Genomic DNA, 22,961 nt, shown 5'->3' with positions numbered 1-22,961 from the left:
TCAATCCACCTAACAGGTCATGGATATGCGTGTCTATTTCCACTGTTATATTTTGTAGACATTGCGATCGGCAGCCAACTGCGTCTAACTGTTGCCCCTAAAAATGCGAGTCATTTTTGAACGACGTTTAGATAACTAGCGCACCCAGACTGGTTTCTGCAGATCTCTATAGTACGACTTTGCGCTGCCACCTCCCATGTTTTTGACGTCTGCCCTCACCCTCCGTTTCTCCCCCGCCTCTTGCCGCTCATTTATCTAAATGGGTAATAATTTTAACGAATCGTAACCGAACTCGCGGATGATTCGAACGGATGGATGCAATAATAATGGCCATGGTTCGCTCTATCGTGCGCAGTTTACTTTTGGATTGACCTGTGATTCAGCGAAGCCTAAGGCAAAGACGTGCAGTCTTCACTGGCGGCAGCATTAGCCGAACAGCCCACTTCAACCCCAGCCAGCCAGTGCTTTGGGAAAGCGCCAGCAGAAGAAAGAGTTTTCTGCAGCATAATGTGACGGCGATGGCGCTGCTACTCGTAGCGGCAGCACCAGTACAATTGTTGCCGCGCCTGCTTCCATTGCTTCTATTAAACATATATATATAGCTGGCTGGCTGGCTGGCTGGCTGGCTGACTGACTGACTGACTGCTACTACTACTACTACTACTACTACGAGAATGCTCGCTGCGTCGAAACGGTCCACGCCGGCGCCGTTTCGGCTGCGGCCGACGCCGCAGCTGCTACTGCAATGGCCCTTGCTGCCATTCTCGCCGCTGCTTGCTGCATAACAGTTGGGTCACGATCGAACCCACAGCAGCAATCACCATAGATGCCGCCTGTTGGCCCGCTCGGTTCTCTCACTGTTCTGCACACTTTTCATTCGTCACAGCGTTATGAAGCTAGGCTATCGAACGCGTCACCGATCAACCGGAACGTTCGTCTTCCGTCGATGAGAGCCGCGAAATTCGCCCAAGAAACAACAACGCAGAAGGCAAAAAATGTTGCAGCTACGGTAAGTGTGCTGGTCGCCTGCCGGGGTCGGGATTTGTCTTGCCAACGACTTACCCTCTCAGTGACTGAGCTGTGCGACCATTTCCATTACCGCTGCTCCTTGTTATTTGTTGTTTGTACGTCGAGACAGCCGCTGCTACTGCTGTTGGCCGTGGCGCCACCGTATTCATAATCAGATCCCACAGTAACAATGACGGCTATTCGGTTCGATTTGGCCTTAAAGAGGGCTGACTGTCGCAGCAAACGCTATCAAATTAGTTTATGTTTTTCACATATATTTACATTGCAAACGTGTAACCGCGGACGATAATGATACTGTTGACGACGGGACGACAATGGTCTGCTTGCGAAAAGAACAGCCCCATAGGTTCTAAAAAATCGTATAAACTTTATTAGTATGATTGTATAGGTGTAGAGTAAAAAAAAAAAAAGCTTTCACAGGCTGCGTAGTTTACTGGAAGGCGTCGTTGTCGGCGTTAAGACACGATCCAGGCACACGGTTGCGAGCTTTTGTGTGGACATGCCTGTTTAGTAGGTACGTGCTACTCGTATGAGCTGCAGTCTGGCCATAGCTATCGTTATTGCTTACGATGTGCGTAACGCAGACGAGACCCTCTGCACTGTAATGCTGTATAATTCCCGGCTTCGAATAATATATAGACGTAGTCACGGAAGCCATAAGGTGCGCACGTGTGGCCTCGGAGCCACGTCTGGTTTTACTTTCCCTCCCTACTGGGATCATAGCTAAGCGTATTTATACCATATGCCTAGCACAGTGTATGTGATCTGTCTCTGACATGTTGCATAAGTGAGAGCATTCGTAAGTTTATGTCGATGAAACGTATGATATTTTCAATGCTAAATAGTAAGACGCAAATAGTTCAAGACATAATTTGTTACTTACGGCATTTTAGTTTGTAAGCGAGAACCTACCCACGACCGGTCGCGCTTTTTGTACGGAGTCATCGATGGGCGAGGCTACGTAGTTCTCATTGACCTCTGATTCGAAGAACTTCATCAACTAGCGTCTCCCGAATTCTTGTCTATGGGCACAAACTGTGTGAAGGTCAAGAAAGCAAGGTTGACCTGTCCGGAGAGGACCAGCGTCGTCCTAAGAACAGCGATTCGTCTAGCTCAATATGTGCACGAAATTAATATCGTGCATGTGCCGGGAACGAGGATGCCACCGGCGTAACTTCACTGGTCGCTGACGTATCGTGCTCTCTGCATTTATGCGATCTATCAGATCCCGCTGTTACGTCGCTAACAACAGCTGAGCTAGCTAAATTATTATCTGTCTCTATGATTTTATATTTTTTAGATAAGAAAGTAAATGCCAGCCCGCTCAGCTGAGCTTCCGTCTATTCGTTCCTCTTCTGTTTGCTATTAGTGGCTAATATTAGTGACTTATTTAGTACGCATACACGTTTATAATTAGAAAAATGACTCCGTAGGAATTCATATGTTCCCTTATCAACGCTTTGTTACAGTAGCGCCGATTCACTGTCAGTCTATGTACTGTAGATTAGTTACAGAGATATGTCATTACCAGCCACGAACGGATAATTTATAGCGGTGCCATTTACATATAGTGATGATGATGATCAGTTAAATGTAGATTTCTTCAGTAACCATGTCCATGGATCTATATCTGTATACAAAGTGCGCATAATAACAATAATACGTATATTATAATTTCTAGTTTATATATAATCATATAGTTCAGACCTTTTTCCATTGTTCTACTCTCTAAATGTTGAGCTTTGTTTTAAATAAAGTGAAAAGTCACATGGCACCGGCCAATATCGGCGTCTGAATGAAACGTATCCTGTATTTGTGGCGAGGAGATGATCCACCAAAGATGCCACGCGGGTGGTGGGTAAATACCACCGCCCTCGTAAAATCGAACCTTCTCATCACCGTGCGGTAACACGTGATGCTCGCGTCTCTTAATAAACGATAACGTTCCTTGAGCAGAAATTCACACCGTTGACAGATTCAATGGACCATGTCGTTAGTTTCCAACATTGCCAAACACCATGGTGCATGTACAACGAGTAGATAGAACGGGCGCTGCTGTAGCTCATGCTGGTTGAGCATTTACGCATTGCAAAAGCTTCCCGAGTTTTGCCTGCCGTCGTCTTCTCGACAAACCTATTTGCTACTGTCCCCGATGAAATCAAATCTAAGGGAAAATCAAGGACATCATAAAATTTTACCAGCGCAGGACTCCACCAAAAAAATAAAAGGATAGCTACAGTGATCATTCTAGCGGTAGGTAACACCCGGCACCGAAGAATTAGTGCCGAAGAAAACAGTCGCGCGTTTCTTAAGCTCTACCCTCGCTCGGACAGATTAAGTCGATCGTGGACAACGCCTTCAAACAAGGTAAATCACCATGGCCGCCACAGTACGGGAAAGGCAGGAGGTCCTTGTCTCTGTCAAAGGTACGCGGCATTGTAACAATGCATTTTATGTATCTATTGGCGATGGATTTTTTATTCTTTCAGTGGTAGGAGTAACGCAAAAGACACGGAGGCACAACTACAACAACATGACCAGTGTCTACAAATTTTGACGCGACGGATACGCCCTACTAGTGCATCTTGTAACGCCCTTGGTCTGTCGTATGGTGGCGAATAAACGAGTGACTGGGGGTCGCTCCTTCTTCAAAAAATTCTGCCACGCACCTTATAAGACGGGCGACATTGTTCCGATAAATGAATGTACCACAGCAGCATAATGTTAGAAGATTTAAAAAAACTGGGACAGTTAATTGTTACGTATTAACACCAGCCTTCAATTTATATTGTTATTATTATTATATTGCTAAAAATCCCTCTCATACACAGTCGTACATGTGTCTGATGACGCGTTCCCCTAAAGCAGCCTACGCAGATTAGACGCCGTTATCGGATTTTCTGTCCTACAGCATCAATTTTTTTCGAACGAATGAGTATTTTTTTCTGCCAAAATGGTCTTCTCACATTTTCAGCACCCTGCATACCGTGAACAGATAGAGACAGGGCTCGTTAGAAAACTATTCTGTTGATTTTTTCAACATATATTTAGACAAAATGGCTCTCTTCAATTATCAATATACGTTGTTTCAAAGGAATAAGGGGAATAATGCATTGAAATATGGAGCTTGTTCGATATTTTGCAAAATCTAGGGAAGTAATGTACAGTTTGAAGTATCAAATCGTATCTGAAAAAAGAATACCTATGGTTTTTTGTTCTGACATATGGCATGGTGGAGGCCGTAGAGGCCGCTTGCCATAGTTGGAGCATGCCATAGGGTTGGAGCATGCCATAGGGTTGATATAAAAAATTTAAATCGTTCTGGTCTAGTATAGTTTAAATTTAACGATTTCATAAATAAACTATCAAGAATAGTGGTAAGAATGGAGTATATTAACAAACGAGTTAGACAAGGCTAAAACAAAGGCCGCAGGTCTGTTTACTAACCCTGTCGCTTCAATCAAAAGAACTCAATGAACTTAGGAAGAACTCCTCAATAATTCTAACAATAAACAAATCTGTGCTTATATAAATGCACACTTGTATGACGTATTTGATGGATCCACTTTACATTGAGATATTTTATGTGAGCCTTTTGGCTAATTCAAAGTAGCACGACCACATAGGTAAAAAGCATGACGCAGATATTTCAACAAAGTGAAGCAATCATATATTGGACTTCGAATTAGTTATTAATAGTCACAGAAAATGACGAAATCTATGACGAAGGTCTAGCGACTCCTGAAATTTCTCATGATTCAAGCATAGCGGATCTTGTTTTCTCAACGTACCCACCTTTACCGGGTTGTCGATAGATACATATTTCCCACAATTTATAGCGCCTTACACTTAATACAAGGTAAATATTTTTATTTATATGCGTTGTATATCTTTCCTAATCTCATGTAAGATAGAGGAAAAATGCTTAATCTTTTCAAAGGAAACGAAGTAGAGGAAAGCACATTCGTTTTTCCGCTCTATAGAAGTTAACACTGCTTTTAATGTCGTGATCAGCCTTTTAGGACGAAGGCTTGAAAATCTGCTCATTTGAAGAACGACATCTGCACATACTGAAGTCGTTCAGTAAGCGACAGAAAGGTGCCTTCTCTGCAAGGACAAGCCGCTTTGTCCAGAACAAGAGATGTCATAATCGTAACTGCGAGGTGTAATTACATCTCCAGTAGCAAACTAAACGGAAATGTCTATTACATCTTAGACGACACGCAGAAGCCCACATGTTGTTTTGGTATAAGACATTTTACATTGAAAGGGCTCATGGGCAAATCGTTACAGGCTTCGCACTCGTCACACAGCTGCCCCGTAACATATTCAGAGTGTAATAAGAGCATTCATGTCAACACTATGCCATATAATGCTGCCGATTTAGTAAGAATAATACGTTATTTCTTGTAAAAATATTCTAAAATCTGCTTTGCTACTAAAATTGAGCTTGTCTTGTTTCCCATCTGTCGACTAGGTATCATATACAAACACAAACCTTGGGATGATACAAAAATAATTATTATCCCCTTTAGGGACTCGTTGCTAACGAGCCGCCTTGTACTCGTCTATTGACCTCAATACCGGTAAGAACGGTAGAAAGAGATGACATTACTGTTAGTGCAAGAAGATACACGCTCGATATCTTAACCGTTGATTAGTCGTTTAATTTGGCTGAAAAATAAGGATTTTAGGGCTTTGAATATCCTGAACGATGTATTAAGTGAAATGAGCAGATTTCGGGTCCTGAAGCGTGTTCCCTCGTTTTCGAGTCCCGTTTTCTCCATCGAATTATTAGGCTGCCAAGTCCTCATACGTACCCTATGCCTAGGTCAAATCGAAGCGCACCTCTGGGTTCGCGGAACTGGTTGAATTCCATCGGTTACGAATATAAATACTGAATAGGTCGATTTACTTGTAAAATGCTCGTAAGGCACATAACTAATTCTGTGCCATTTTCGCACCTTGAACTTTTCGTTTATGTTATTTGTTTCGCATAGGGACACTTCTGGCCGTTCTCAGTCCCAAATGGCCTCCAGCTCTGGCGGACTTATGCCAGGCGTGCGCCTGCCGCCGTGTTACAAAACAATATTGGATTGTACAGATGTGCCTGATCGGACAAGCAGGGATAGCCTAACTAGATTTATATACGAACAAATACTCGAAAGCAGAGATGCGTACATACCGGAGTAATGTAAAAGTCCTACTAGGTCCTGGTTCGTGAAGGGAGCAAAGAAATTTATCCACTCATCCATACGAATACGAATATATTCCATTGATACAAGTATACATTATGCTGAACATGTACAATTCAGATCTTAGACTGGGTATTGATCGAGTGCAGATCAATGCTTCATAGTACAATAGACAATTCTGACCTCGAACTAGTGATCTCAAGATAACACCTAAATCCACACGCCGCGTATGCCTCATTGATTAACGCGCTATAATTTCAGAAGTCATTCATCCACAGATCAAAAGCGAAATTTTCCCCCATTGATCGTATGCATATACGAAGCGCCTTCGTTCACTATTTGCTGAGGGCATAGATGCAGGATATGGCTCCAACTTATCTTTCATATAGATACAAACTTCACAAATGATTGTTTCTCTTTTGTGGCTGACAGGAACAAAAATGACTTAGTTTACATAAAAAAAAAAGTCGAGTATTCATATGAAGTAGAATTAAGCTATCATAAAATCGCCGGTGTACATTACTTATTGATTAGAGCGACGATTTCTCACGACATACATAATTCGGGATCAGTCCCGCTCTCCGCTGTAGTTATATATATACATACATATATATATATATATATATATATATATTAAAAAAGCTAAAATAAATAATGTATTGGCAGCCGTTTTAAGGATTTTTGCGTCCTTGTAGAATAGGGCCGCCTTAGCGGTGTTGACTTTATTGAATTGATTTGAAGAATAGCTGCATAGAATATCTAACTTCAACCCATTCGCGGTGTGTCATAATTATTAAAGAAAGACTGCAAAATCAAAACTATTATCTGGCACGTAATGTTAGTTGTCCTGTCTCCATCCACGTCTTGAGTTTTTACGATTGTTTTTGTCAATCATGTATAGTAACGTTTGTCGCTCCGGTTGTCCGACAATATTAAATTATTCCTTAGCCTATTGATTGCCTTTGTATTGTATCTGAAATAGGTTGACGCGACCTTTCGGCGAAAACGAGACAAAAAAACGATAGCTTAAATCACACGAAACGCAACGAACGAAGCGGCGATTCGACCAATCTGAAGGGTCCCTAGCAGCTCTTCAGACTACTTCGCGTTGGTACCGCTTACAGTAACTAACCGTTTGCTACCCGCATCCAACCGATCCGCTGTTGTGCGTCTGCTAATATGCGTATCTAGTTCTGGGTTGCCTGCTGGGCAACATAGCAATAGAGAAGTAGAACTTCGTCCCTCCAGAAACGAAGTTTAGTCACGCTGCTGCTGCCACCGTCGCACGATTCCAATGTATAATACATGTAAGTACGACCGTTCTTGTCGCCGTAGCCGTAACATCGACGCCAGCAGTAGTAACAACAACAAGCATCGCGTCGTGCCTTTGTGTTTGTCGCTAGGCGATCGGAACATTGTCGCCTTCGGACCAGACTGTGTCCGTGAAGCGAAGCTTCGTCCGCCCCTGTCAGCTTACTCGATCATCTCAACTTCGTGTACAGATCGAACCAATCTCACCAGGATGGACCCCAGCCAACTGATTGTAGTGACTTCCACACCATTTCGATATATTTGTTGTCCAATTTCATTCGCGATGACGACAACGGCAACATGCTCTCCAGACAGTCATATGGGTGTAAAGGAAATATACGTTCATGCATGAATCAATGTGCGTCGACCTATACGCGTCGCTGTTTTGTTAATGTTGCTCCTTTTACGCATAAGCATCGCTATATCGCACAACGCAGGGGGCCATCTTTACATCCTCGCCTCTCTCTCTCTCTCTCTCTCTCTCTCTCTCTCTCTCTCTCTCGCGAGCGCCTCTGTCGTTGATCAAAACTATGGATCTGCAGGCATATTCGCATAGTTGACTGCTTTTGTGTCGGTATTGCCACGAAGGAGTGGGCGAAACTAGACGAGGTGCTTTTTAATAACAACCTTGACGCTCTCTCTCTCTCTCGATTTCGATCCAAGTTCATTTAAGTTCGGCGACCCAAATGTGGCCGAATTAACTACAGAGTCATATGGTGTTGACCGCGGATTCTACGTGCACGTCTTGATGCGACCTTTATCCGTTCGGCGACGTCAATATGGGCTGAGCTCAAGCTGGCTTCATATAATAGCGCAGACGTGATCCCGCGATAGCTAAAAAAGTGCAAGAAAACCTATTATGTGAGAACGACGATACCGTTGGTTCGGCCTTTAGGATTTACGCAGCGTTGAACTATTGTAACCGCAGAATATAGCGAATCTAATGTACATTGATCAAATCAATGATAGCCATGACCATGCTAGGTGTATGTGGTAGGAGTTACTTAATACGAAGCGTGGAAACATAAATGGGCAAATATAGAAGTGGCCATACAAAGGGGTCTGAGTGCATTTTAGCCGATGCTGCTAGCTTGAAAAACACGAAGGCGAGATGTGCTAAAGTCAGCCTACAATAGTCGTTTCAGTTTCATGAGGGAAACAGAGTCTTTACCACTATTCCGTATTTAAAGGGGTCAACTTTCTTAATTTCCTACTATTTGGATTTAGGCCATATGCGTGAAAGCTCCTTATGTATATGTGTCCTTATGCATAATCTAAATGTTCTATTTTTATTGTGCCACGAACTCTCGAGAACTATGTTGCTAGCCGTCTATTTGAAGGAATTGTTGCAGTCATGACCAACGATCGCGACCCCGGGGTGTTAATGTATAAAAGTACGATATCATCTAATGTTGGTTTCCGTTCAACCTTGACCTAATTTAAGAGTCAGCGTGCAAACCAGGACATTAGCTATTCAAACGAAACTGACTAACAACATTTTAGGTAGCGCTCCTTACTAAAGGAAAGACAGCAGCGAATGAATAGATGGCCTGGTAAGATAGAAATTATATCGATATTGATTTACCCATTATTTCCAGAAATCGTCTTGCTCTTATTCATTGTTTAAGCTCATTACGCGAATGTCTAGGGGGTAAGCAATAGGGATTGGCGATTGGGGCCTCTTGTCAATAATTGGTATTCCATACGAATTTCTGCGAAGAAAAGATACGTGTGCATTTTTTACTTGTTACAGATCACCTCTATTCTTGTGGGAAACACTGAAATTTTCGTCTTATCTAGACTTGAAATTAACTTCAAAGTTATATAAGAAGTGCTCTAATCGACAAAAAATACGTAAAAAAATTTCCTACTAAAAACGCAATTTTCCTAACTGAAATTACAAGTTTTTCCATAACGTTATCTGACTGTACGCAAACTATGTGTAATATTAAATTGCGAAGATCTCAAAATCGCTTACACATTACGGAAGAATAACGATAGCGAAGGGTTAAGTTAACAGTCAATATAAGGAAGCGCATGTAGTCAGACATATCTTTCAATAGTTTCAATGTGCTAAATAAGCATTGAAGTAATAGGTGAAAACTAGGTGCACAGTACCGGCTTGCATGACCCAGTCAATGAAGTCTGTCCCCGTAATAGCTTAGTTGGCAACGTATTTGCCTGCTAATTGGTCCGTTGGGTCACGTTGGGGGTCCAGATTCAAATACGGACATAGACACACTTCATTTCGTATTGGGAGCCAGCCGTCTATCTGATGCAATGCTTAACGAGAAAACCCGAAGTGCTATAGCTTCTTAGGTAAAACAAAAAAAAAGTTGCCTAATGCCCCATATCAGATCGAAATGTACATGGCAAATAAGCTTTAAGTTAGAATTTGCAACAGAAATTATAACGACTTATATAATTTGATCGAATATCGACCTTCAGCCGATCCGAATATTGTCCTACTTAGGGGTAGACTGCTTTAAAGTCACGAATTTGTTGCGATTTATGGTAATTTTAAGGAGTAACGACAAAGGTCTGGCGATGCATATCAAGGTCGTGTACCTTTCGTAATACTGTGAATATTTTTAATATTTTGGACACTAGTAAAGGCTGTCGCAGGATCACCCATGGATGTATTGCTCCGATATTATCGTCTGACTATTTCATATTACTATTTAATATAGTCTGTTATTTCCTGCCGCGCCATCGTCTATAATGAATATTCATTATGTGCTCTACTAGCGTTTTTAGCCATGTTCTATTGAAATAATCTGTATAGTGGCGTGTTTTCCCAGTTGACCGTTCTGTGCACTCTGTTAGGTGTCATTTTTGTGACTATTCGCAAGCACAAATTCACTAGATGTTCAGTGATGTCCTTTGCCTTTTTTCCTACATGTATTAGAAGAGTTCGCTTCGGCCGACTTCTCATCGACCTGTAAGCGTTGTCGGTCTTGCAACTAGGACTCACGTACCGGCACGGATAATATTGGCCGATCAGCACAATATCCTCCGTGTTTCCTTTCGTTCTATCCATACATCTTTACGCACATTTGTCCAGCAGACGAATGGAAAAAAAGTCTAGGCACAACATGTACAAACATATAATAATACCGGCAAGAACAAATGTCGAAGTTAAAGTGATGATAAATGGTTATGTAGTGAGCTGATAGCTCGGCTTGATTGCGCTGTTGATGTTTTCCATCGGATAGGAAAAAGTGCCGCCGTACATGAATATAGTACTACGATACAAAATAACAGAAGTAACCGGTATTTGCTGCTGTCGTAGCTGATCTCACTGATTGTTGTTATCTCGGCCCTTTCCCTTTTGTTTGGGTCGTTGTCGCAGCAGCGGTAGAAGTAATAGTAGGACAGGTAGTCGAAGTAGTAGGCTGTCGGCGACGGTAACTGCTTAAAGCACTTTGGAATCATGCTACAATTACCATTGTGACTAGCTCAAGAACTGACTGAGTAAAAAACAGTCACGATGACAATTCTTTCGTCGTCGTTCGAATCAGTGCACAGCTCCTGTTGTGGTTACTACCATAACCACCGCTATTGCTGCTGGCGATGATCATAACGATAATGACTATAGATACTCAATGCTTCGAGAGAACGGCTACTTTGGCGAGCTGTTGGCAAAACGAAAATGTTACAAGGAATCACTTATGAATCGGGTCTGAATGCGGCAGTAGGCAGGCCATCCACTCGTTGACTGGTGACTTGTTGTCCAATACGTGATGCTAGTATTGCATTGTGTCAGCGTCCCACCGGTGGCGTTGACGATTCCTGATGTTGTCGTTGTCTGCCAGCATCCGGCAACTGATGTTCAAGCGATGGCGGCGGTGTTTACGATGACGAAGGTGGTTATGATACTTCTACTGCTTTGTCGCCTCTAGCCTAATCTAGTAGAGACGCTTAGTCTGCTGACTGTCTGTATTTGGTGCCATTTATTTGTAGGATTTCGGAACGCGTAAACCAATAGTCCGGTGCGCGTGTCTCAGGCTGACACCCGACCAACATCAGTTAGTTCGGCTATCGCCTGCAGTTCATGCGCACAACTTTTGCTGGTGCTCTTTCGGCCGTATCCAACAATTACCACGCTGCCATTTCTATGTCGGCTTGGTCATAGATTGGCACAAGGTAGTTTCGATTGTAGATGACGGTCCTTGCGACTGGCCGATGGCCGACTGGCTAAAGATCTGAGGTAGGGATAGCCCATTATCGTCTGATAGACGTAAAGGCACGATGAAAACGTAAAGGAGAGACAGCGACGAGGAATTTACGATTTCTTCAGAACTAGAACAGGAACTGAGGTAGGAGACCGATAGACAAAGAACTAGATTTTCTAGTAATACTACCACGAACGTCGCGGTCGTCATATGCACGACTGGTAAAGTCAACGAGCGTTGCTAATAACAATCGAACACAAAAATCATTGTCAACTGCTAGCGTAAGTGCCGCTAACACAACAGCGATGATGATGATAATCCGCCCAAACACCCGATGGAAAGCCCGCCGCTCTAGCGCACTGACTTTTTTCAAAGAAAATCAAATAGAATTAAAAAAAAAAAATTAAAAAAAAAAAACGCTTCTCGCCGTAATCTTCAGATGCCGATGCTATTCAAATGGTATTAATTCACGCTTCTTGTTAAAACATGGAAGCCACATAATCCTTCTACTGTAGTAATTTCCGAGCTCTAAAGCATCGAAGGGAGGTTTGAAAGCGGGCAACGACGCGTTTTATATCGTGCATCAGTTCGTGGTAAAGAAGACGATTTGGCATTTTTCTAAAAAAAAATACTGTTTAATATCTGTTGTGACTTTCCAGACGGCGACTAATGTCTATTGAATGGTCCTACGGAGGATGCTTAAGTTCTCTGTAGCTTTCAAAGGGTCCTGATTTAAAAAAAAAATCAAACTGTTATATTCAGCAAAGATCCGTTTCCACTGACAACGCGCACGATCTATAGCAGTGCTATAATATTGCAAGGCGATTAGTGATAATTCCCATTAACAATTCACAGCGGTGGGATATCTATACTTGACTTGAAGAGACAGGTACCCATTGGATATGCGTTTCAAACGATCGCAAACAGACCGCGACTGCCAAATATAATAGATCTATTTTACAAGCTGACGTGAGGAAATGAAACATTATAATTATGCAGCAAACCTGTATTATTCCAGTATTGCTTTCTTTTAATTGAGATCTATAATGAACTTGTCCGAGACCGACTCTAACGTTCGCTACCTCCGCGATTCGCGTGGGTCGCACTGAAGATTAATATCTTTCTTTTAGTACTTTCATTAGTACTTTTCAATCTTCGTTGGTCAGTGACGTTGCGCTTGTGACTGCCTCGGACATGAGAGCCGTTATCATGCGCGTAAGGCACACTCTATCCTAGTGCACCTCATTCATAAGAAGATAGGTCTGTTTTTTCTGTCTGCTTCCGTCGTCTTCACGTCAATTTACGTCTCCGCTCATTACTTCGGAATAGCCAGGTTCCTTTCCGGTAAGCGACCGTACTGTAGTCAGTTTTACACTTTCGAACACTCGTGGCCATCTTGTTTGCTTATTGTCAGGCCCTTTTGAGCTGGGCCGGAGTTTTACGCTCGCTTCCATGAGGATTAAACGATTCCAGCGCTTTCCATCATTTTGATTTTTCTTACACTCGGGGCCTTTTCCTTTCCTTCATCTTTCTCTTTATTTTAGATGATGTTGCACTCGTGCCTTCAGAGTGTTTGTGTCGCAGAGCTTACGTCTACGTATCCGCGGTAAGCTGGAGGCGATCGAAACCGATTGTACTGCCGCCGTCGTCGTCATTATCGACAGTTATAAAGGTGTTAAATTGCCCTAGCCATATATAGAGTAGTTTGCTGCTAACACTCGATACTAGCGAACGGAGAACGAAGTTCAATTCGAGCAGAAGCCAATCGGCGGCCAAAGGTGGCGGTGGTGATGATGATGTATTTCATTGCTCGTTCTGCCTTATACAGCGGCACCAAATCATCATCAACATCATTATAAACAACGCTAGCAGCGTCATCGGTATCAACATCATCGGCGGCGGTATCTCGAGGAGTAGGCCCCGTAACGTTACGATGGTTGTCGTATAATGGCAGACGCAGTCGCAGCTCGTTCAAGGCACGAGATTTTTTCAATTAGCGCACAGCGCCCACAGCTGTAGCATCAACGACATTAGAAAAACGGTCTTTTCTACCCACCACTTTTAGCATTGCTTCGCGAAGTTATGCAGTGTGCATTTATATGGCGGAGTTCCGGTGATACAATTTGCTGGCAAGTCGGCCTCTTATTCGTTAAGCACGTTCTTAACGGGTCGGCTGAAGCTCCCCTTACGATAAAGAACTGGTCGATCTTTTCAGCTAGGGTATCTCCATGTGGTAAAGACAAACGAATGAGTCATGGAGCTAATGATAATTGCGGAACATCGCACCTGGGAAACTAACAAAGGAATATTTTTCGTTTGGCTTAAATATACGCCATTAAAAAGTAGGACAATAGTAGTGCAAGCTAAATGGGCGGATTCACTTGCTTTTACAATATCGAAAAATGTCCTTATCCCATTGAGCGTCCTAGAAATGATGATGTAGCCTTTAATGAACAAGCAATCCAACAGCCTGTTTAAAAAAACAAATTAAATTAACTCGCATATAGGGCTGTGCACGTGCCCTGTTTGCCAAAAGGCTTAGATCCACTGCTAAACTGTTCGGTATGTTTACAAAATATCGACTATTGATTTGCTAATTATTTATGTATGTTTCTATTTAGAGATCGGATAGCCTATACGCTGAGGTAACAATGACATCGGCTGGATTTCGGAAGATCGCACGCGAGTTGCTATCTCTGACCTAAAGCATAAAAGATGAAAACGGCCGTCAGAATCAACACCTTCAAAACGGATCCATAACCTAAGAGATCCAAGGAATTTTTTTAACCTAGAATCAAGCCGTACATAGATTTTTGGTACATCACACTTTCCTTTGATTCCGATCTAAAATATTAGTTTGTAGGTTCAAGTACCATGTTCGAGCCGTGTCCTACTAGTATGTTCCTTCAGTTGCAAGCCTTGTGTTTGTTGTACTTGTCTGCAGCGCTACTTTCTCCTAATGGCTAGTTATGTTTACACTCAATAGTACTATAGGACTTTATCAGTTAAATTTTAAAGAAGGAAGGATAATTTTTCTTCAATTGGCGAGGGCTTCTGATTGTCCATATACGGGAATTTCGCTAGTTCGCTAATCGGCTTCTGCCAAGATGTACTTTATTTGCCAACGGTCGGCGTCCATTTTGTTCTAGATTAGGGTATTGTCATCATCTATTGAAAATAGCCGCGTCGATATACTTCCAGACGTTGTAGAATTACGCTCTCTTCAAAGTGCCACACCCGCGACCATCTTAGAATCATGGCACGTCATGGTGCGGGTAGTACCACAATATAATATGTCACCTTCACAGGCCTGACCGTAACAGTTACATCTAGTTTCACTTGTAGAACTTGTCAGTAGGCTTGTATAACTTTCGACAAACTTCACATGGAATTGCACGTTGTTTTGTGCCGCTTTAGATGTCCGATATAACATAAGATAGGATACGATAATATGGTGGTATATTAACTGGAACCTTATAAGGAAGCCACAATATGAAACTACAGTCAAACGAAGGGAACCTTTTCGTTCTCATTACACTTAATAGATGCATGTTTATTTGACTTAAAGTTTAAACATTTTTTGCTTGCAACTATATATATATATATATATATATATATAATGAAAACGCGTAAGTAAACCACAGGATTAAGTACAATTGGCTTCATCTTGAACGCGACATTTTTTTTTATCTCATACCCATTTTTTAAGGTCTAAAACCTTATTTTACTAAAAACTCCAGTTGGAGAAGGCCTATTCTTAGACGTATATAAATTGATCGTAGAGAAAAACGTCTAACTAGTTGAGCAGTACGCGCCCCTCACGACGAAGGGCCTACTTTACTAGTTCTCCGCGCGTTGCTTCTCAGCTACCATCGCCAAGATTTCTATTGACAAACGCCTTGTTTGTCAATTTCTTTTTATCTGTAAGACCATTACCGTGTGTCTTTAACTCACTGTGTTTGTTTGCTCCCCAGGGGTCGTCTGTCGATCGGTCACTGTCATGCCAGGCCAGTTCAGGCCCAATTCAGACAGGTCGCGTTGTCTTTTCGGGCAGGGACTCAGTGGACGGCATTATACCTATTTAGAGGTAAGTAAGTTGCAGACGAGGTGACGCAAGACACAAGGACTGACTAGCATTACATCCATAGATGCCCACAATGGTATTGTGGCTGCTATATATAATCCATAGATACAGACTTAGATCATTTGTAGGGGGGACATTTTTACCGGTATACCTAGAAAGTTCGAATAGAAAATCTAAGAAACCCTCCAGAACAGCACTAAGTCTATGAAGTTCACTATTAACTACTCTACGAGCACGCAAGACCCTAACATAAAGAATATGTCAGTTAATAAAATGTTTAGGTTCTGATGATATTTTAGGATAATTTAGTCCTAAAGAGACACAGTGATTGTTGTTTGTGAACAGTATGTATGCATTGTCGCCGAGATCCGACATAACGGTCACGATCATTGTTCATCAGAACCATAAAACTAGAAGGAGAACAATCATTCTTTGGAGCTTTTAAGCATTGTTGACAGCATGGTTCCCACTTACCATTTTGAATGGCGATGCTCATTCGTCGTTACGAGGGCAATAATCGAGTAACACGGGGCTTCCAAATGAAAGAATTGCCTTTGGCAGGCTGTCAGATGCAATGGATTTGTAGAACACTCATCATCGTTATGTCAGACAAAAAGCGATAGATAAAGACGGAAGACAATATTTGGAAAAACACAACGGAGGCGATGACCAGGAAAGCAGTGCGGTCCAAGCGGTTAGCGAATGATTACAGACCGAGTCATAATGTCTCAGGCATTTTGTTGTTGTTACCGATGATGGTGGTAGCGAAAATGCGTCGCTTCAAAGGAACACGAACTGTGTACTCGGGCATAGCAACGACTTCGAAAATACTTTCGATGAACGATGGGTTGTCCACCTACTTGACGTCCACTAACGGAGAACGAAAGACTGGAGAAAACATAAAAAGAATGACGGTCTTCTACCTGTTGAACTCATGTGGTGTTGAGGTTGTCCTATTGTTTAGTCGGTTCTCAGTTTCGATCTTTCATATGGAAATGTAATATTGCTTTCAGTAGGTCTGGTCATCTCCATGTATGAGTTTCTGTCTATAAAAGCGGCCCGGTAGCACTCGTGACGAGACGGTATGGGGACTCTGCTCGAATAGTTAAACATAATACGTTTATCATAGTCGGGTTGCGACACACGTCTAATCTCATGCCTGTAAAAATGATCTGATGACCAATACATGATAGGTAGTTTATATTTATAGCGTGACAATTATCATTGATTCAGCAAATGTAACACATATAACGAATAAGCTTGCTTTCTCAATAATAAGTGACCCGAAATGACTGAACCTATTCAATCGCTTATACCGTTAGTAATATGTACATCTAATTTGCCTCCTAGACAGAAATGAAGGAAATTTTCGACCGTGACACGTTAAACGTAGTTTTTGTAGTAATTGTAAATTTTGCTATTTATCATGGTTAACCTTCGAAGAAAACCACTTGCCCGGCTCGTCTGTAGTAGAGTAATTCTACGTTGAGTCCATGAAACGCTAAGACAAGGTGCAAAAGTTTATGAGCTATAGACATTTATACGAATGCTTTACGTGTTTGTACTTGTGATATATATTATAGAAAACATCCATACTGTAATAAGGTTTATGCTTTCTATGATGGAACTTGAGCTGTGCGACAGGCTATTATTGCCTATTAAGGCAACGACCCATTTGCTCGGCCGCTAATTGGACATAGGCCATTGGGGAGCGTTGATTGGAACACATCTCGAGAATAGTAATTACAATAATAATTCATCGCAGTATAGAAGTAAAAGTCTATGATTTCAGTCGAGCCATACCTAGCAACAGAAGTCATTCCCAGGATAAACGGTTGTCGCCGATTAGGTGTGCTGTTCCGATTAGCAATAGCCGTCCGAGGGCATTTGGATAAAAGTATAGGCTGGTGATTTACGTTGTCGGAACTCAACGGCATCCCTCGGTCGGTGAGTGACAGCTATAGCGTATGATTGATGGTGACAGAAAAAGCTATGTGATGAATCTCGATTGAAAAAAACAGTATGCTTTTCATGGCTTCGGCCGTATGCATGGGCGCACTTCGAGTAAGTTGTATCCAATAACGTTGTGCTAATTGGCGCACATATTCCGAAATGAAGTAATCTATCATGTCGATGAACAGCCAGATGGTAACACGGAGAGTGTTTACTCTATTGCAGAACATTTTTATAAACGAGTATTGTTCGATGGCCGTCTGTTCTAGCCAACTGAGCCATCGGCTCGATTTTGGACTTGGAATACTTGGCGCATTTCTTTGCCGCGCTCAACTGGTAACACTTTTCCTGTTCGATCGAATGATAGCTGCTTAATTGTTTCTGCAGATGTGTCACATAAATGGTATTGCAAACGCTTGCGACTTTATGGCAGCTGATGATAAAAATAATTGTTACAACACGATAAGCAACAACAACGTTAACAATGGAGTCAGGGTCTGGTAGCAACAACAGGGTCGTGAACGCGACCGTATCGGGCCGACATCGAAAAATGTCGATGAATCTCATTACGAACATAGTTAAGCGGAATGGCTGCCTGTCAGCAAAAACGCTCCAAGTTACTGACACACGATCATTCCATAATGAGCACCGCCTATCATTCGGCTATCGGACGGACGGACGGACGTCATTTATAATTTATTAAAATCGACCTGTACAGCGAGGCGTCTTCAACAGCGCAACTGTGATTCGTGTTTGTCTACCAGAGGAATTCGTTTACTAATTATAAATGCTATTACTTACGTACCGTACTTATCTACGTACCGCTGATTACGTTATACTATCTTTTATTGGCCATCGTTCTCTTCCTTTCCTATCATTCTAACACTGTTTGTTAGTCGTACGATTTCGCTTTGACGGCACGATCATTTTCCAGCCGGCTACAATTGATCAAGCTTCGACGAACGAGATAGCACAGTATCACTCATTACACGATGTACGAGTCCACGTCTCTATTTACCTATCGGTCTGTCTTTACGTGAAATTCTATCGTCTCCTAGATGGCGCAACCAAACAAATTGCGGTCAGCGTCAGGCCTAGAACTATTTATAGGCCCACCGAAACGGACTCGTGTGTACTGAGTGATTGTTATGGTACGGCTAAGGTTGCCGAGCAGTGTGAGAAAAAAACTATCCAAAACCAGTAGAATGTTGCTATTTTTTTCTGGCTGGAAAGATTCGACAAGACGTCGAAGGCTGACAACTAGCCGATATACGCGCAGGTAGCAATGATGTATGCAGGCGTGCGGACACCCGATCTAGTTTTTTGTTTCATTTTCCTTGACAGCCGCTTAAACCACTTGGTTTTCACATTAACTGACTAAAATATTGGTCGTCGAATATATATAAAATTGCATACCTCGGCAGCGTATACTATAACAACATATAATTACAATTTGGTGGATTGCATATGTTCCTACATAGATCATTCAATACGCTAAAGAGCAAAGTCTCGCTTCCCGGTCACGCTTTTCATCCATACTCGCATATGACCTTAAATTTATTTGCAAATTTGGGTAGTACTAGTCGCTTTGGGGGCTGAGAGATTTCAACATGGATAGCAGCTCACTGGCGACGGCCTGCGCAGGCAAAAAATATTTTCCCGCTGTTTGAACCTGTGAATTGTATATAGAGTGCTCGCTGGAATTGTTCACAAATGACTGAATTTGGCCGTGTCGAGTTTTTGAAAAGGTACCTCGCTTTAAATATGTTGATCCCTACATTGAAGGCAGGTATTGCTACGGAAGTGGAAGATCTACCAGTCGGATCCTACTACCAAAAAACTGTATCGTTCATAAATCGGCTTTACCCTTATAGGTATCTAAAAGGTTGACCTTCAACACATCCATCTTGAAAAATTAGGTTCAGCAATGGAACGGGTGTCTTAAGCAAGATGTCGGCACAGTTTTAGGTGCTCGTACTTCTTCTTCTTCTGCTGCTTCAAAAAATATACAACACCTTTCAATACCTTCTAATAAAGACCTCTGTATTTGTCGTTATTCAATTAGTCAATGTTAAACTATTAATCATTTCACTGCAACGAGTCTGGCCGTTTCTTCTCCTACCCATAGTGCCTACTGGCATAGACATTGAATAAATTCGACAGTCAGTTGCTAGCGTACCAGTCACCGTTATATCAGCTCATGTCTAGCATTGGCAAGCACATCACTATTGCCGTCTACCGATATAAAGGTCAGAGCTGAGCCTCCATAAACGTACGGCACAGTGAGTTCAGTTAACGCCTGGCAACCGGTCATCGGAGCTGCTTTGCGACCCGGGCCTGCGCAGTTCGCCCCACTATGTCTGTTTTAAAGTGTTATAAGGCTGCCTTCTTTGCCTCCCTTTATTCCTCTTAATACTGCTACTGTTTTTGCCGAAATGGGATACCCTTCGCTATCATTGCTGCCGCTGCCGCTGCCGTTGAAGTTATCTGAAGTAGAATCGGACGCGCAAAGCAGTCGTTAACAGCGCCGTTCTAGCGGAACGCGTCCGCAGCTGGTTGTGCCATAGCTTTCGCTGACTCTGGCACTGCGTGCTGACCGAGTACGTGGCGGTGATGATGATTCTGAAATCGCGGCCCTGTTCTCCCGTGCGTATATACTCTTGGTGCTTGTTTCAGTTAGGGTCGAAGCTACCGCTGTAAAATAAAATAGTAGCTTCCTAGGAGCGATGTCGGGACTAGACGAGAACGGCGCTGATGACGGCGACAGCGTATCGGGAGCGGCGACATTTTTCTTTTGGTTTGCCGTTGCAGGAATAACACCTAGGTTCGTGTTCGAAGAACTTCGTTGGAACCATCAGTTCGTAGCAGCAAAATGAAAGGTAAAAGGCGAACGAGAATAGGCAGCTCAGTATCAAGTGATATATTAAGTAGTTTAGCGACAATTAACGAGAAGCTATAATGAAGGATCCGGCGGCGTTGATATTGGTCGCATATTAACAATAGTGAGTGATGCGCCGATGCTGCACAGCGAGACAGCATGGTTCCGTCTGCACGTGATTTTTTTTCTCAGCTACTACGGAAGGTGTCCTTCACTCCACCGAACTTCATCATAGTCATTATAACATAACAGTAAAAGAACGTTCTGTTGGAACTCGGTTAGACCCACAAACTGATATGCAAGTAAGCATGAGCAATATAGGTTAGCTGCAATTGCAAAAAAGAACCTATAAAAAAAAGGTATAGGAAATACAGAAATAAATGCAAACACACGCAGAAGCAGATGGAAACGGTTAAATGCTAGAATATATATCGATGCCTATACAGATAACGATTTACTTGTATCACACAATGTGTGTTTAAGTGCAATTTAAGGAACGTATTTATTTTCTCTTGTATATTATGTTATACTCCAGGCATCAAAGTAGCTTTGAGCTGAGCTAAGTTACCTTCATATAATTTCCTAACGTCAATGCTACTACTGACAATAAAGCACAAGATCTCACGTGTGTCAAAAAGAGGTCGGAACTATATGAATCTCAACCCAACTAGATTAGATTGAGAGGAATCACAAAGGAAAATCCGTTCAGCTGAGTTTTACATAGTAAAAAAAGTTATAACCCGCAAAACCCGTTTTATTAAGCCCCAGCATAATGGAAATTTTCTATATCTATATACCGCACGCTTCTTTATTTCGTGAACGGATTCATTCTCAAAATCGGGTAGAACTTATTGGTAGATAGCTTACGTTTCGTACAGCGGTTTCTTCATCTAACTACACCTATCACGTGGTATATGTTCTTCGCAGGAGTCCAGTTAGGGACCCTTGTCTGACTGTGTCAGAAATTAAGCCGTTCATGCTATTGCACCAAGTATAGTCTAATATGTTGAAGTCATATATTGATCGCGCGCTGCAGATGTTATGATAGTGAGATCGGTATCGGAACAGCACTAGACAGTATAAAAGATCTCATAACCTGAGGCCTACTTCATTAACTAATTAATAATTTCATTATATACTATCTGCCTGCTGGAAGCAATAGGGTTCCCCATGTGATGTTTTTGCTAAATATCTGACAGAAGCGTGGTATGGCAAGTGCTTCACTCACGCGCTGTGAATTATAGCGCACTAATATTTCACGTATAAAAGTTTTCAAAAGCCCACTTAACTGTGTTCACGGCCGCCAATGCCCCTAGAGTTGTGCAAAAATTAAAATACATTTTTACACTGACGCACGAAAATCGTCTGGTTTTTGATCGGTTCTATATAGGTAACTCGTATATAGTCTTAGTCGAAAATGGCCATAACCTGCTACACTTTATACCTATGTATAGATATATATCTTATAAAAGAAACACCTTGCTGATTTGGCTTTCCGGCGTTGGAAATCACCTAAATTTTGTACCGTTTATTCACAGCCCGCATCATCAATGTTTTAAAAGGGAGACTATTTTAAGCAACCTTGATGTGAACTTGAAACCGAGTAAATTCAGGCCGTGATTGTCCGATACTCGAATAGTTATTTATCGGCAAGTAGAAATATGTTCGGAATACGGGCCGTTCGGCGACGAAGAGTCCACAGATCAGCTTCAGATAGAACTGGATACACAGTCGAACTTGGCAGTTCACTAGGTAGGGCTTACTTGGATGCGAGGGGCACTATTCCAACATTGGAGTGGAGATGCGAACATTTTGAATGGAATCTTATTGCCCCCATTATGTCCACTACGTATAGAGATGTTCCTATATGTCATCGTATACGTTATCTATGACGGCTGACCGTTGTCGAAGGTCCTATTACCCATTAACAATTTTGTCAGCAACCAAAATGATAAGCTTCGCTCGCCGGCTTATGTTGGGGCCGTGTCGCGTACTTTTGCTAAGCTTGAGCGTACAACAAATCACGTCTAACTAGTTGTACTATAGCAACGCGCATATTAATCAAGGGATACTTCGATGAAGTATTATTGAAAAATACACGAAGAAGCACCTGGAGGCAGAAAGTGTCAGAGTGAAGGAAAAGTCAAATATAACAGCGCACTCACACCACAGAACGACAACAAGAAAAGATCTATCTGTCTATACTTATGCTCTATGTATACGGACGCATACATCTATATCTAGGACCATCTATCTACCAATTCAAATTGTTCTTATAAACAATAAGAAATCATAAATCTAACTGAGTGGCATTCGAAATGAAAAATGGATTTCTG

At 42.1% G+C, this 22,961-nt stretch overlaps 1 long non-coding RNA gene across 4 annotated transcripts in view; it reads left to right on the top strand.

Annotated features, from left to right (window-relative positions):
• Positions 1 to 302: 302 nt before the first annotated feature.
• LOC147756488 (uncharacterized) overlaps positions 303 to 22,961 on the top strand; it is a 38,836-nt gene continuing 16,177 nt past the window's right edge. For 3 of the 4 annotated variants that reach the window (XR_015324228.1, XR_015324230.1, XR_015324231.1), the window contains exons 1-3: positions 303 to 1,009; positions 1,923 to 3,455; positions 15,685 to 15,797. This is a non-coding gene — a long non-coding RNA (uncharacterized LOC147756488). The remainder of the gene's footprint in view (positions 1,010 to 1,922; positions 3,456 to 15,684; positions 15,798 to 22,961) is intronic. The other variant, XR_015324229.1, reaches the window with a different exon arrangement.

Source organism: Varroa destructor, unplaced genomic scaffold, assembly GCF_002443255.2.
Source record: "Varroa destructor unplaced genomic scaffold, Vdes_3.0 BEIS01000003.1, whole genome shotgun sequence".
NCBI lineage: Eukaryota > Metazoa > Arthropoda > Arachnida > Mesostigmata > Varroidae > Varroa > Varroa destructor.
The sequence above is the reverse complement of the archived record's forward strand: the minus strand, read 5'-3'. Positions and strand labels throughout refer to the sequence as shown.